This window comes from Protopterus annectens, chromosome 14.part0, assembly GCF_019279795.1.
Source record: "Protopterus annectens isolate FY-2018-M chromosome 14.part0, PAN1.0, whole genome shotgun sequence".
NCBI classification, from domain to species: Eukaryota; Metazoa; Chordata; order Ceratodontiformes; family Protopteridae; genus Protopterus; species Protopterus annectens.
The window spans coordinates 195,312,778-195,328,754 of NC_056748.1; positions in this window are offsets into that span (position 1 = coordinate 195,312,778).

A 15,977-nucleotide genomic window follows, 5' to 3' on the forward strand; every position below is an offset into this window, starting at 1 on the left:
GAAACATCCACAGAGGTTCTTCACTAAACCAATACAGGGTCTACGTAAAATGTCCTCTGTAGACCACGTTAAAGCCTGATCCCTGTATTCTGTGTCCTACAGCCTTTGGAGGGGAGATGTATGCCTGCCATGCAGGACATTGTCAGACCCCAGTGTGGACCTCCTGTATAGCCATGAAACAACTAGCATGATAATTACCCATTCTACAGACCTACACCTTGCCTGTGGTATAAATAGGATGTGTTAGAGACACAGGTATGTAACCCAGAGACTACATGCTATATGGAACAGGCTCCACATCCATGTGAAGCAGAGTTCCACTCTAACTCAAATCAAGTGCAAGTTACACAATTGGATGGGGAACAGGAAAATCATCCCTGGTTTGGGACCTATGTCTCTAATGGACACAGGGAAACTGTAAATGGTTCATCTCCCAGGCCCATGCTTTTAAATGTTTCATCTACCAAAACCCTTATTACACTTATCATGGGTATCAAACCTTGCCAGAGATTTGGGATGCATGGCTAGGCTTAAAGAAACCCTTGTGTTTGTTAGCCTAGTAAACACCTATTAAACTATGAAACCATGAACCTATACTCTATTACCTTTCTAATGATATTTCTCTCCTGTGCATGAAAACCCTAAACATATGCTGAGTGACATGTGATAAGACACCTGTGACAGGTGCTGGAGGGACAGTAGGCCTTCTACGAGCACCCCTATCAATCCACCTGTGTAGAACCTCACCAATAGTTTGGCTATGGCTGTTGTGAAAAATCACTGAAGCCACAGTAGCTACACTTCCTTGATCAATGTCCCCATCCTCCAACTGTCCAATACCTGCGACCTTAGTGGACTGGGTTTGCGTAGGCATACTGACTGTGTATGGTGACAATGATGGTGGACAAGAGATGTCAATCCCTGTGTCTGACTCAGTCTCTGTAACCCCCAGCTGTGCCTCAGTTTGGCCACCATTATCATCAGAGTCTGGAGAGGCACTGACGTCAGGTTGTGAAGGGGACAAAGACCAATCACCCCAGTCATCTGTGATATAAAGTAAAAAGCAATACATTAATACCGGTACTTCTATGCTCTGCAGTACTATGGTGCAATATATGTTAAACTGCATAACCTGCTGTCAGTATTACAGACTTGTGTAACCACCAACCTCACATAACAGGACAGGAGGACATTATTTTCTAACCACAGTCTGTAATTATTTGGAAATAATTATTCAATTAACAAGACTCTCATGAGCAAAACATAAATTATGTACATTGCTGACATTCTGCAAAAATCTGCACAGTTGACGGTTATAATTTGTAATGTCCTGACAATACTGTCAAGTCAATTATTATGGTCACACCTACAAGTCAGAGGTATGATATTAAACTGTGAACATTCAAAAAAATATCTGTCCATTTGGCAGTCATGCAGACAGTACATCAATCCAACCAGCAGGCCTGGGATGACACTTTAGCGAATACATTGAAGTATATCTACATCTCTGACAAAACAGTTTTGTGCTTACTAGTAGCAGGAGCAGGGCCTCTTCCAATTCCTGACGATCCTGAAAAAGTTTGAGGGAAAGGTAATGGCAACAGCATCACATGTTACAGTATAACGGTTAATATGTCCAAATATCTCACATCTAGAGTAACTGCTATGTTAACAGGTATGTGGGTCAAAATCTCTACATGAGCTTAAAACTGCAGGTAACCTCTTTTCACCCCCATAAAACACCTGATACCCATGTAAAACTATATACAACTTGACACTCTGAATGCAACACTATTCCAATGCTGAGCTAACTAAGCACACCTGGATGCTCCTTTTGAGAGGAATGGGTGGCACCACATCCACAAAATATTGGCTGATGGATGCCTAGGAGCCATCCTGTGTTGCAAGGTTTACCAGGAATTATTCTATAGCTGAGAGAGGGTTTTATGCTGCAGGCCCACCACCAGTGACCTGACGATCCCTATCCATATCAGCTGCACATCTGTGTGCTGAATTTATCATATCCATGGCACATTGTTGCACCTGCTCATTGGTATGTTTCTGGTGACCCACAGTATTGATGTTATGCACCAGTTCATCCCACAAGGCTGCATGGTCTGGCCTATTTGCCCTCTGTCTGGACAGCAGGACCTGGTAATGTTGGTGCAAAGCCTCAATGATGAGGATATTTTCCTCCACAGTAAATGGTGCCCTGCGACGTGCATGTATGATATTTCCTGACATACAAATAAATGAGAACACATTAGGATCACATACTTGGGAGTACAGTATGTAGAGATACAGCAATAAAAGATGGCTAGTGGTATTCACCACTTGATTACACATCTGATATTCAACAGTGTTCCCAACATACTAAGGGTGCTGATGCAACTAGGATAGTAGCAATAGTGACCTATTCCTGTTTGTGCCATGACAGATACGTATGTATGATCACAGACCCCTCACAGGAGTCCATTGTAGTGTTCTCTAAAGAATCCCCCCCCCACCACATATAATATGTTTAAATAACAGTGCCAACAAAATAGCAGTGTACTATTACAACTGCTATTAAAGAAAGTATACAGGAGACCTGTGTACTTAGTTAAGACACAGCATTATACCCTTATTGTACTCTGTATGTGTAACACAGCTGGAGATTAATGCTATGTCATCAGTACAAATCTAAGAAAGGCTTACTGATGTAATCCCCTTTCCCCTTAACTATATTCAAGCAAATGCATCATGTTGGAAACAAAATGGTTACATACCTGATGGAGTACAATACTCCTCTATTGAAAGATACAGCTATATAAGTAATTTCTGAATGAGTTAACCATATGAAATAACTCTCATACACACTGGCTCCTCTACCTAGAAGTTTGCCTTTTTAAGATGGCTGTCAATAGCAGGTGATTGCCCCTGAACCAATCTGTGGTTCAGAAATGCTACCTACATAAAGCCTACATGGCTGATTTGCAGTATAATCAGTCAATCCCATGCAATTACTTAACAAGATATAAGACCTCAATGTAGATTCCACCCACTTTATCATATGTTGGGTTGGAAATTACTGGGGTACAGATACAACATCAGCACAGAGTGAATGTTTGTAGCAGCTGCTTGTTACATACAGATGTGTTTGCTACAGGCTGAAGCTGCTGCTGCTGCAGGCAATATGCATAGTCAGAGAGGCTGCAGAATGTGCAGGGAAATAACACTTAAGAGTAACTGAGTGATCTGTGGCAGACTTGGTGTACAGCCAGTGCCTGATTGAGGGAATTCATTCCACTGGAAATTAAGGTATGTGTTCAAGGTAAGTATGTTCGTCAAAGGTATCGTTAAAAGAGTAAAAGGCAACATGCTTGGTGTGTCCTAGAACAAAGTAGGGTGCACATCAACCAGATGGACGACTGCCAAGTCATGTGTTATGTTATGGTAGTCATCTGAAATGTGTGTGTTGATAACCTTTGCTTCTAGCACAACCTCCATATATGTATATTACTTGTGCAGCTGTGGTTATCTGTAATATCACTAGCAAATCATTGTAGGCTGCAGTCTGATATTACTGGGCCACATTTGAATTACATACTTCAAAATCCTCTGAAATGTTCATGCTAATGCATGACCTGACATTCTATGCAACTTCTAGTATTGTAATAGGAATGGTTAAAATGTGGTCCTATCTGTAAGCCTTTGACGGTCATTATTTAGAAGCAGACATTCCATCTGTACTTTGTGCTTTAGGTGATTAAACAGGTAAGGAGATGGGCATACATACCACAGTTTATAATGGTGATGTACACATACATGTATTTTAAATGCTAGACACAGCTGTATTTGAACCCAGGACCAACGTGGGCCAAAAATTAACATTTTCAAACCAATTAACAGATTGAGCTACAGAGTCACTGTTTTATGTGGTGTATTTTCACATATAGATATAATTGCACACTTACCTGCTGTTACATACCTCACTTACATCTATTAGTATGTGTATGGCTTTATAGTGATGTATTTCTCTACCAGAGTCCCAGTTAAACAACTATTATTTCACTAATCTTTTAGCAGATTTGCACAATGTGGTGTGATGTGCAGCATCACGTAAACATGCTTAAGGATGAGAAAATGACAATTACTATGTTTTGCTTAAAACATCTGTGCTAATTAACTGGCTGTGTGGCTTGGCAGTTTTTTGCACTGCTCTTTAAGTGAAATAGGGCACAAGCGAGCTTTTTGAACATGATGATTATGCTTTCCTATCCATGTTGTTATACACCGCCATTTAGCACAGGAACAGCATTGCTCAAAATTCTTTAAAAGAAAAGAAAAATTGGGGAGATAGAACTCTGGTGAAATGGAGTAAAAAGCAGGGGGAAAACATAGTGAAAGGCAGGTAGGTATGTGCAGGAAGGGTACAGGAAAGAAACATAGCTATTCATTTCTTCAACCGTAACAACTGTGCACTTGAAAAGATTTTAAGCTGAATTTGGACTGTCAGCCCTATAGAGAGGTATGATGACAATATAAGTGTGTTGTCAAGCCAGTTGGAACAACTTAAGTGTGTCCAGTGGATGTGTGTGAAAAAATGGAGAGCTATGTATGGGACAATATTTTTTGTGAGACAAGTGCCCCCCCCCTTTTTTTTTAAAGAAGAGAGTGAAATGTTGGGGAAGGGACATATGTATGTGTGTGGTAGGTAAGTTGGGAAGGTGAGGAACCATTTGAAGACAGACAAAACATACAAGACAGCAGACAGGGTTGGTGTGTGACACAAGGGGGGTGAACACCTTGGTTGGGCTGGGTGTTGTGGGATCCTGATCCCATGGACATCAGACACAGTAACAGTGTAACTCAAGTCCTCACCCATGGGACTGTCAGCACTGAACCTTCACTGCTTCTGTGAAGGCAGTGGTCAATGCTGGTGCCTGATGCCAGACTGTCCCACCAAGACTGACAGTATGCTTTTCATCCAGCATAGGTGTACACCAACAGCTTGGTGCATAATCCTACACACCATGCCTGGCAGTTGATCTTGGGTGATGAATACATCCCCTCCACCTTCACCCCCTGGGGGGTGAACCCCCAGCCTGTTGTGCAGAACTACCTGATGGAGTGGGTAGTGCAAAGGGAATGCCACCAATCTGTGTTTCAGACATGCTGGGCCCTGGTGCCTCATCCGGGGGAGTCATGGTAGGTGGATCACCCAGAACTGGCCTACCTTGTCACTCTATGGTAAATGAAATATAAACATAAAGGAAAAATAAACATAACCCAAACAAATGTAATTACTAACAAAGCAGAAAACAATAATGAGTAATGGAAACAAACTGAAAATAATATAATGAGGAACACAACAATAAATAATGCAAATGAAAGTATGTTAACAGTAAAGCAATATTAAATTATACACAAGGCCAACATAAGAGGTAGTAACAAATAATATGATAATATGAAATAATAATAAATATACTGACTACATTAATAAAAGAAGAAAATGCGTGGGGTGAGGGAAAAATGAAGAATATTAGTAACTTCACAGATAATGCACCTATACAGATTACAACTGTATAATTCTAGATATGTTAGATTTTACTTGTGGGACCACTGACTGCTATGCTGTTTATTATTTGAAATACTGCCTTGTTCCTTACATACGCATACTATAGTACAGATGTTAATGCATCCAGCAATCAGTCAATGTTGCTTATATTGTATATATGATATTCCATGTACATAACTCTCAACTTCTTAGCATGGGACATTATGGGCCAAGCAAAACATAATCATGTTACAAAGGCACAATGACAGGAAACATCCTTACATAGTGTGCTCATACAATAGTAGCAAGGTGTTCTTATAACAGATTTGTCATTGAATTGCGTTTCGAGTGATGTCATATATTTGAAAATCAGAGGACAAGACATATGGGACAATATTCAGTACATTCTGCAAAAATCGTGACAGTTGAGAGGTATGTTCGTGTACACTGATTACATTTGACAGCTGTACAGTCATGGCACAAGTCTATGGATGTGAACTTCACATGGATGCATGCTTATCTCTTCTTTATGATATGACAATACAGTATTGAATACTGCCGAATTTCTCAGCAGGGTGGAGTGGGATTAGAATTTACAAACAGTGAATACAGCAATACTGAACATTTTATTTGAAAAAAATAAATTATCAGAACACTGTCTCCTTTTATACTTTATTGATTCATGTTGTTTCAAATCTATTGATTCATGTTGTTTCAAATCTTGCATTTACACACATGGATAGACATATAGGAGTTCCGTTAACTTACATGTTTATCTTATTTATTTATTGACTGCAGTCTACAGCACATATACAAAATGAGCAGAGCACAACATTGACTCAATCTGGGTATTGCACGGCAGTTATTTATGACATGCTAAAATAGTATTGCCTACTGCACGTTTCTCAATTGGCTGGTGGGGATTACAACCCACAAGCAGTGACTACAGGAATACTGAACATTTTATTTGAAAAAACACATTATCAGAGTGCCGTCCCCTTTTACACTTAATTGATTCATGTTGATTCAAATCTTGCATTTATACACATGGATAGGTGTGTAGGAGTTCTGTTAATATCACATTTACCCTATTCACTTATTTACTGCAACCTACAGCATATTTCAGACAAAAATGAGCAGAACACAACACTGACTCTTAATGTGGGTAAACCACAACATTTATTTATAACATGTTTACACGGTATTACTTACTACACATTTGTCAGTTAGCTGGTGTCGGATTAGAACCCACAAGCAGTGACTACAGGAATACTGAACATTTTATATGATAAAATAAATGATCAGAGCACCATCTCCTTTTACACTTTACTGATTCACGTTATTCAAATCTTGCATTTATATACATGGATAGCTGTCTAGGACTTCTGGTAACTTACATTGACAGCAATCTGCGGCATATTTCAGAGAATAAGCAGACCTCAACATTGACTCTTAATCTGGGTAAACCACAACATTAACTAATGGTTGGAAGCTATGCTACACAGTGCTGCATGATTACTTGCTTTAACTTGCTTTACCAGTTGAGATATGCACTGACACATTAATAAAACTCTGTGATGTCCCACGTATTTCATATATGACTGTTAAGACTGCAATATCTGTATTTACTTTATTTTATTATTAAGTTATGTATAAAGTTATCACTTAACTGATTTTCTTAAATACGGTGCTTGCCTCATCCTGGCCAAATGCTTTGCATGGGACTGGACACTGTAAACCCTGTGGTAAGAGAAGGAAACCATTATGCATATCATTTTTGCACCAATTCAGCTTGTATATTTATTAATTTATTAGAAGACATACTTACATATCTGTGGGTTGAGGCCATTGCGTGCTTCTTGGATATAGGTATCCAAGTTTCTCCTCTTCCGTTGATACAGGCCATCATAATGTTGACGAAACTGCTCACCAGTGCAGTGGATACCAGTTGCACTGAGCATGTCTCTGGCCAAACTTTCCCAGGCCTCAGGCGTACAGTATAAGCCCTCATAGTTGCTTTGCAGCAGCTGGGGTCCATAGCATTCTACCAGGAGTCCAATGAAAACCATGGACTCTTGCATACCCCACCATTATACCATAAATCACACACCTTCCCACACAACAGCAACCATACCCACAGTCAAGGTCAGGGTCCAAGGAGTAATGTGAAATTCCCACCTATTGGCATTTAAATAGGCTGCATTCCCACCTTGCATGTCATACTGTAACTTTCAAAAATGTGGCATGTTGCTTAGCATTGAGCAAACTTGCACAACCCATGTTTAAGTGAAGCTTAGCAATGTGCAAACACAAAAAGACTGTTGACAATGTTTAAGAAATGCTTAGCATTGTGCACCTTTTCTAAATGTAACAATTATTTAAGTTAAAGTTGACAGATGTTTCAGTCACCTGACACAGTTTCACAGCACTATATATAAAAGGTATTCCTGGCCAGGACCTATTACACTGTAGGTCATGACTCAACCTATCTAGCCACTGGGATAGTGAAAGCAACTCATATATCTTCAGATATACTGCAAAGGTGCCTGTAAGCATAGCTCAGCATTGCAGCATGGGTTCGCATGTTGCTATGCACTACATTACTACAACAACTAAATGCATCCTGTTTCTATTTTAGCTGTCTAGCAGATGTCTGATGCATGGGTGCACAATGCTAAGCATAGATAAGTAATGCAGACATCTTGCAAAAAAGCACATCAAAGTAAAAAAAAAAAATTAAAATTGACTGTACCTGGTTTCTATTTTTAGATGTCTAGTGGATGTCTGATGTATGGGTACACAACACTAAGCATACCTAAGTAAAGCTCCGAATCATGCAAACAAGAAGATAAATGTAAAAAAAAATTAAAATAAATCCAATTTAATGAAACAAAATGTCTTGTAGACCTTTCAGTTTATATTAATGGGTTGAAAGGTATGTAGCTGTGCTGTCAGTCTTACATGGATTCAATATCCATGTTGCTGTGACCTCCCTTAGGTGTGCACCACAATTAATATGTATGGCACTCTGCTGAGGGAGAATTGTGGCCATGTACATGGATACATTCTACATGGAGCCTGCATGGACTTTATTGAATCCTGAGGATGTTTAGTGAAGGGCCAATATGTTAGACTGACGTGCATGACTTCTAATTATGACACCTTTATTGAAAAAAGCAATGACCTTAATGGCATATTTTTAAATTGTGGTTACTCTACAACCTTTTAGAAACCATCCAGTTTGAAATAACAAATGTCTGGGGCTCAAAATATACTACTCTTGGGACAAGGGAAGGAATATACATTTCCTAAGAAGATTGAGGTTGCAGACTACAAAAAGGGAATGCTATTATAATGCAACAGTGGCTCTAAGGGATAAAACATATTTTTAACAAAAACTGGAACTTAATTTCCCACTTTCCCTGAAGTAGCTGGACTTGTGCATGATAAACCACTTATAATATACAAAACAGAGAACAACTTTAAAGAGAGGTCTGAAACGGGTGGAAAGTACTACCACAACTAACAGAAATCATTAAACATTCAAGTGTGGCTTAAACCACCAGTGCAATTTAATTGTGGAAGTATTGGTGTTATATATGTGGCCGACTGTTTGCTGTGCTCCTCTTTTTATAACGGAAAAAATGAAAAAAAGTACTATGGATGTGAGGTTGTGAGTGCATGCATAACAATGCACTCAAAATAAAAAGATGAAAATACTCTTTACAAGCATTCTGATATATGTAAGACCACATGTTTTCATTTTTTTGTATTGAACGATGTTCTGGATTAAGTGCAGGGAATTAACATGGCAGCTAAACGTAGATATTGGTTCCCTCAGAATATAATATAACATATCATACCTCTCAAACTCTTACAGCCAGAAATCTGGACAAAGTCTTAAATAATGGGGGACATGGAAAATAGAGACAATTTTGAAATATTGCTCTTTCAAACGTAGAAAGTTGATAGAATAACAGGTTTTGCAGTAGCATGCATTTTCTGAGGTGTATGAAGTCAGAACCTCAAATGAATGTCATTATTTTCCGACTTCAATTTTCAATGGATTGCCAATGATTTGCCAGAAAACCCCAGTTTTATTGAGAAACAAACCATGAGGTAAAAATCTGGACATTGTGTGAAAATCTGTACAGTTGATATATATGCAACATACTGATATCCACTGTAGCAAAATTGAGAGCTGCAAAATTATAACGTCTAATCTTGTATGTGATAAAATGCAAAGCATTCAAATATTTTATACTGTTTTTTTAGTTTTCAGTTTCTTAATTATTTTTGACATAGACATACATATTTTTAATCTGATTTTGTCACATGACTGCGGTGGTGGTGCTGTGGTAGCATTGTCGCCTTACAGTAAAACGTTGTCCTGTTCAATTCTCAGCTGGAGCATCTTCTCTGTGGAGACATGCGTGAATGGGCATACCTTCATTGAAGGCTGTGCATCAGGGCAGGCAACTAGGCACGTAAAAATCTACTGCCAATCATTAGTGGACCGGAGTTCCGCTGTGGCGACCCCTAACCAGGAAAAGCCAAAAGACACAACAACAACAACATTTAATGGTGGATTACTAGTTTCTTGTCAGCTTGGATGAGGTCCTGACTACTTTAAGGATGAAAGCACTTACCTCTGATTTCAGTAAAGGATTTTAATTTGCATCTGAGTGCTTGGACTTACTTTAGAATAGCACTTCTTGCTTTTTTGGTGTTCATTGCCGTGCTTTATATTTTGCTTTTTTGGTTATTGTAATTATTATTTTAATTATATAATTAAAATATTTTAATATTTCATTGTATTATAGTACAACTATACTATATTGTACTTATTATAATTATGCAATTACATATTATAACTATTGCTGGAATCATGCAGACTTGCATGAGATCTGTTCTACATGTTGGCATAATCCCTGGAATTCGGAAATGTGCATAGAAAAATTGTGGTGTATGCCATCAGTGGGTAAACTCATAGCCTGATGTGGTCTAAGGCTAATTACAGAAAACACTTGGAAATTACAGGACCAGTGACAAAAGAGGAAATCTCACAATTGTAGCTAGGACTAATATTAAGAAAATACACAAAAATGCAGCATATATGTGCCTAAGTTCTTGCACCTGCTTTGCATTGCTATATAAGGGAAGGCCAGCAATGTGTAAATTTATTTTTTGAATATAAAAAGGGTAGAAATGAGTGCATAAGACAATAGGAAATGGGAATCAGTAAACAGGAATAGGAGTTTGGAGACAGTGTAAGAACATATATTTTGGATGGAGATGTCCTTTTTTTCTGAGAAGAAAAGATGAGGAAACATGTAAGGGAAAGGCAAGGGATGCTAAGACAATTAGGTGTATAATTAAAAACAAAACAGAGACAAAAAGACAGGGGTGTGCTGACACTTTGAGGTGAAGGGACAGTTGAATTTTAGATGTGCTTACAAAGGGAGAGAACTGGTGATGTGCAGGACTGGACAACAAATAGAGAAGGGAGGTGATACACAAGGTAGGTGGATGGGGATGGGAGTATGCATTTCTGCACCACACTACCTATGCAATGCCCAGGGAGATGGTACTAAGCAGGTGGACATTCATTCCCACCTGTCTCCTGCAGATGTGGCGATGGCTCAGACAGACTGCAATGTGACTCTGATAGCAATAAGAAGTCCCATTCCAGGGAGCAGATGCAAGCTTCCAGACACTGGTCATTCAGCCACCACACTGCCATCATCAAACCCCTGAAGGTGATGCATTGTGCAACCTAATAGTGCTACTGGAGGGGAAAATGGTGCTTCCTTCTTGTAAGTGATAACCAGAAACCATATAAGAAGCCTCCTGTCTATCCCTGTTGCTGTCAATAGTGAGGCAGGCCTGGAGACATGTGGAGTGGTTGCAAAGGAAGGGTGAAACTGGTAAGTACTGGTGACCTGGGTTGTACGACTGGCATTTTTCATAACTCTGATAGCAGTATTGCTCTTTAGTGTCTGCTACAGATACAAAAGAAAGCAAGTTTTCCCCATATCCACCAAGGGGTCTTTGACCTTCAGTACCTGATCAATGCACTGTGAAAGTGCACATTCAATTGTTCATAGATGAGGAATCCTCTTAGCTGCACAATCAGTAAAAATAACCATTCAGAAATACTAACTAGTAACCACCTCATTAGCATAAGTGCTGCACTGGGAAATTAAAATGTATGCAATATAAACCTTATCATAAAAAGTTTGATTATAAACCACACTAGGACTAACAGTAATCTTAAATGTTTGTTTATGTGGCCATTTTCTTGACCTCATTAGCACAGCATAAGTGGATCGTTTGGCTCTGCTTGTATCCACTTATGCTGTGCTGATGAGGTCAATAAAAAGGCCAAAACATGCATGTCCACAGCTAGTGCGGCCTGTCTTTATTGGCCTGAATGTAACCATAAAGACTTAAAAGGTAAAAATGTCATGGACATTTAGAAGCCATTTAGCTGAAATACTCGGGGTCATTTGCATATATCCCATAGGCATCCATTACAAGAGATTTAAGGTATCACGCAGTGAAACTCTAGCTTGGCTGAGTTTATATTGCAGTTTATATATAGCCATATATATAAATAAATATGTACACCCTAGCCTCTGTCTCTCTCTCTCTCTCAATTACTAACACCTCTTAACTTTACCTCCTGCACTCTTCCCTTCTGTAACCATCGTTACCCCACAGCATTTTCAGCACGATGGAAAATAAAATATTATTATGTAAAATTGTGAAATGTGCATTTTCCTTAGAATTGTTGCTACATCTATTAATTGAAAATGAACAGTTTTTTTTATATGTTGTTACTGTCGGGTTTGATATGTATAACTTACTGTCTGTCTGTTTCTTTCACTGTTTTCTTCTTTATAAATTATTTCACCCAGGTAGTAACTGAAAATGGTCAGTTATGGTCATTGCACTATTCCTGTAAACAAATGTATTATAGTAATGATAATAATAATAATGCTGCTACTACTACTACTACTACTAATAATAATAATAATAATAATAATAATAATAATAATATAATAATAATAATAATACTAATAATACTAATATAATATAATAATAATGATATAATAATAATAATAATAATAATAATAATAATAATAATAATAATAATAATGTTTCTCTGCCTCTCTCTCTCTCTCTCTATATATATATATATATATATCTATATATACATATATATTATGAGAGGAAACTTTGTATTAAAAATATATGAGAAAAACTACACTGAGGCGAAACTGTTGTTAAGTGCATTCTTTCTGTAATGCTGTCAGAACTTCTTGAGAACTAATACAGTTGAGAAAAACTGTAAACTAAAGATTTAAACTTTGCACATTATTACAACTGACAAGGAAAATACCCTATAAGAACACTTTAAAAAAAAGAAAGTTAGTGACCCTATCAAAAATCTGAGAAGAAAGAGCAATAAGTACAGCAGCTAATCGGTGACTGTGAGGCGTGGTTAAACAAGTTTAGGTTAGCCATCTCAATGCATGCTTTAGATTCAAGTTCTCATTGAGACCCAGTGTCATCTCTGCATTCAGAAGTAACTGCCAACAGAGTTCTTTAAGCTGAAGTAATATGTCAAAGTCCCCAAAAAACTGTCCAACTTCTTCTAAAACAAGAAATTTGAATTTTGAAACCAGTAAAGTTCGGACAACTGGTGCTCTGTCGTTCTAAGACGTTAGTTTCTTCTTTTTTTCTTATTGCTGACAAGTGCTCTTTGGCTCTGTCAGAGAGCTTTCTGACCTTTTTCCGTATGTAGAATGCAGGACAAGTGCTGCAGAATGATGCATATGCAACCATAGTGGAATGGCAATTCAAATGTCTTTTGAATGATACTAGAATTAGTTCTGAAGAAGTTCTGACAGCATTACAGAAAGAAAGCGGTTAACATCAGTTTAGCCTCAGTGTCGATTTTCTCATATCTATTGTTTAATATGAAGTTTCCTCTCATAATACTTATTTTTTCTTCATTATTAACAGTTTGATTTGTTTTTATATATATATATATATATATATATATATATATATATATATATATATATATACAAATAGATATAGATATGATATATATGTGTGTGTGTGTGTGTGTCTGTGTGTGTGTGTGTGTGTGTATGTGTGTGTTGTGTACATCTATAGATATGTATGTATGTATATATATATATATATATATATATATATATATATATATATATAAAACTACACACACACACACACACACACACACACACATATATATATATATATATATATATATATATATATATATATATATATATATATATATATATATATTATGTGACTACATTCAAAATATCAAATGCTTAATGGTTTAAAACACAAAATAGCGAACCTCAAAACCTTGAGGAAAAAAAGCTATATATACTTTTTTGTAGGGTGAGTCTTGGCAAAAAAGTCAGTTTGATGTTCCAAAAGTTTGACCAATGTTTAATATTTTTTTTTTGTTGACCGAATGAATGACTATACATTTACATGTGTATATGTATATTTTATATATACAGTAGATATAAAAAGTTTATGCACCCCTGTTAAAATGTCAGGTTTTTGTGATATAAAAAAATATGACCACAATAAATCATTTCAAAATTTTTCCCACCTTGAATGTGACCTATAACCTGTACAATTCAACTGGAAAAAAAAATTGTTAGGGGAAAAAAATTAAAAATAAATGTACATATGCTTGTTGCATAAGTGTGCACACCCTTAAATAAGTACTTTGTTGCTTGTGCTCACCCTTAAACTAATACTTTGTTGAAGTACCTTTTCATTTAATTACAGCATTCATTTTTCTTGGGTAGGAGTCTATCAGCATGGCATATCTTGACTTGGCAATATTTGCCCACTCTTCCTTGCAAAAATGCTCCAAATCTGTCAGATTGCAAGGGTATCTCTTGTGCACAGCCCTTTTCAAGTCACCCCACAGATTTTCTATTGGATTTAGGTCTGGGCTTTGGTTGGGCCATTCCAAAACTTTAATTTTCTTCTGGTGAAGCCATTCTTTTTGTTGATTTGGTTGTATGCTTGGTGTCATTGTCATGTTGAAAGGTGAAATTCCTCTTCATCTTCAGCTTTCTAGCAGACACCTGAAGGTTTTGGGCCAAAAGGGACTGGTATTTGGAACTGCTCATAATTCCCTCCACCTTGACTGAAGCCTCAGTTCCAGAAGAAAAGCAACCCCAAAGCATGATACTGACACCACCATGCTTCACCATGGGGATGTTATTCGTTTGGTGATGCAAAGTGTTGTTTTTGCGCCAAACATACCTTTTGGAATTGTGGCCAAAAATTTTAACCTTGGTCTCATCACACCATAACACATTTTCCCACATGCTTTTGGGAGACAATGTATTGTTTTGCAAATTTTAGCTGAGCCTGGATGTTTTTCTGTGTAAGAAAAGGCTTTCATCTTGCAACCCTACCCCATAGTCCAGACATATGGAGAATACAGGAGATTGTTGTCACATGTAATACACAACCAGTACTTGCCAGAAATTCCTGCAGCTCCTTCACTGTTAATGTAGGTCTCTTGGGAACCTCCCCTGACCAGTTTTTGTCGTGTCTTTTCATCAATTTTGGATAGATGTCCAGTTATTTGCAACATCATTGTTGTCCCATATTTTCTCTACTTTTTAATGATTGTCTGCACTGTGTTCCATGGTATATCCAATGCTGTGGAAATTTTTTTGTACCCTTCTCCTGACTGATACCTTTCAACAATGAGATCTCTTTGATGCTTTGTAAGCTCGCTGCAAACCATGGCTTTTGCTGTAGCAGGCAACTGAGCAAATTTCAGGAAAATACCACTAGGACAGCTGAACTTTATTTGGGGCTAATCAGAGTCTCTTTAATTGAAGGCAGGCGGATACTCAAGAAGACTGAATGTTGTAATTAAATCAAGAGGTGCTTCAACAAAGTATTAGCTTAAGGGTATACACACACAACAAAATATTAGTTTAAGGGTGTGCACACACGCAACCAGTGTACGTAAGTTTTATATTTTTTATATTTTTTCCCCTAACAGATTTGTTTGTTTTTCATACACCTGTAGCTACGTACATACCAGTTTTCCAGTAGAAACACTTCTGTTCTTGTTTCTTAAGTCTCCCAGATGTATTTTTGGCTTTATCAGGATCCTTCCAGTATGTCATCCTGCTTTACGTCTCACAAGGAAAATTCAAGGTCTTCAGCATCTGTCCTTTGGGGATCATCTGAAATCACTCTCAGTTTATTCTGTTTCATACAGACTACTCAGAGGTGATCTGTGCCTTGCATGCAAGACAATCTCTGATCCTGTTTTAATGGAAATGTTGCATATTCGTAAGTCAAATGGTACATGGGTTACTCGCTGTATAGACCTTAACCTGGCATG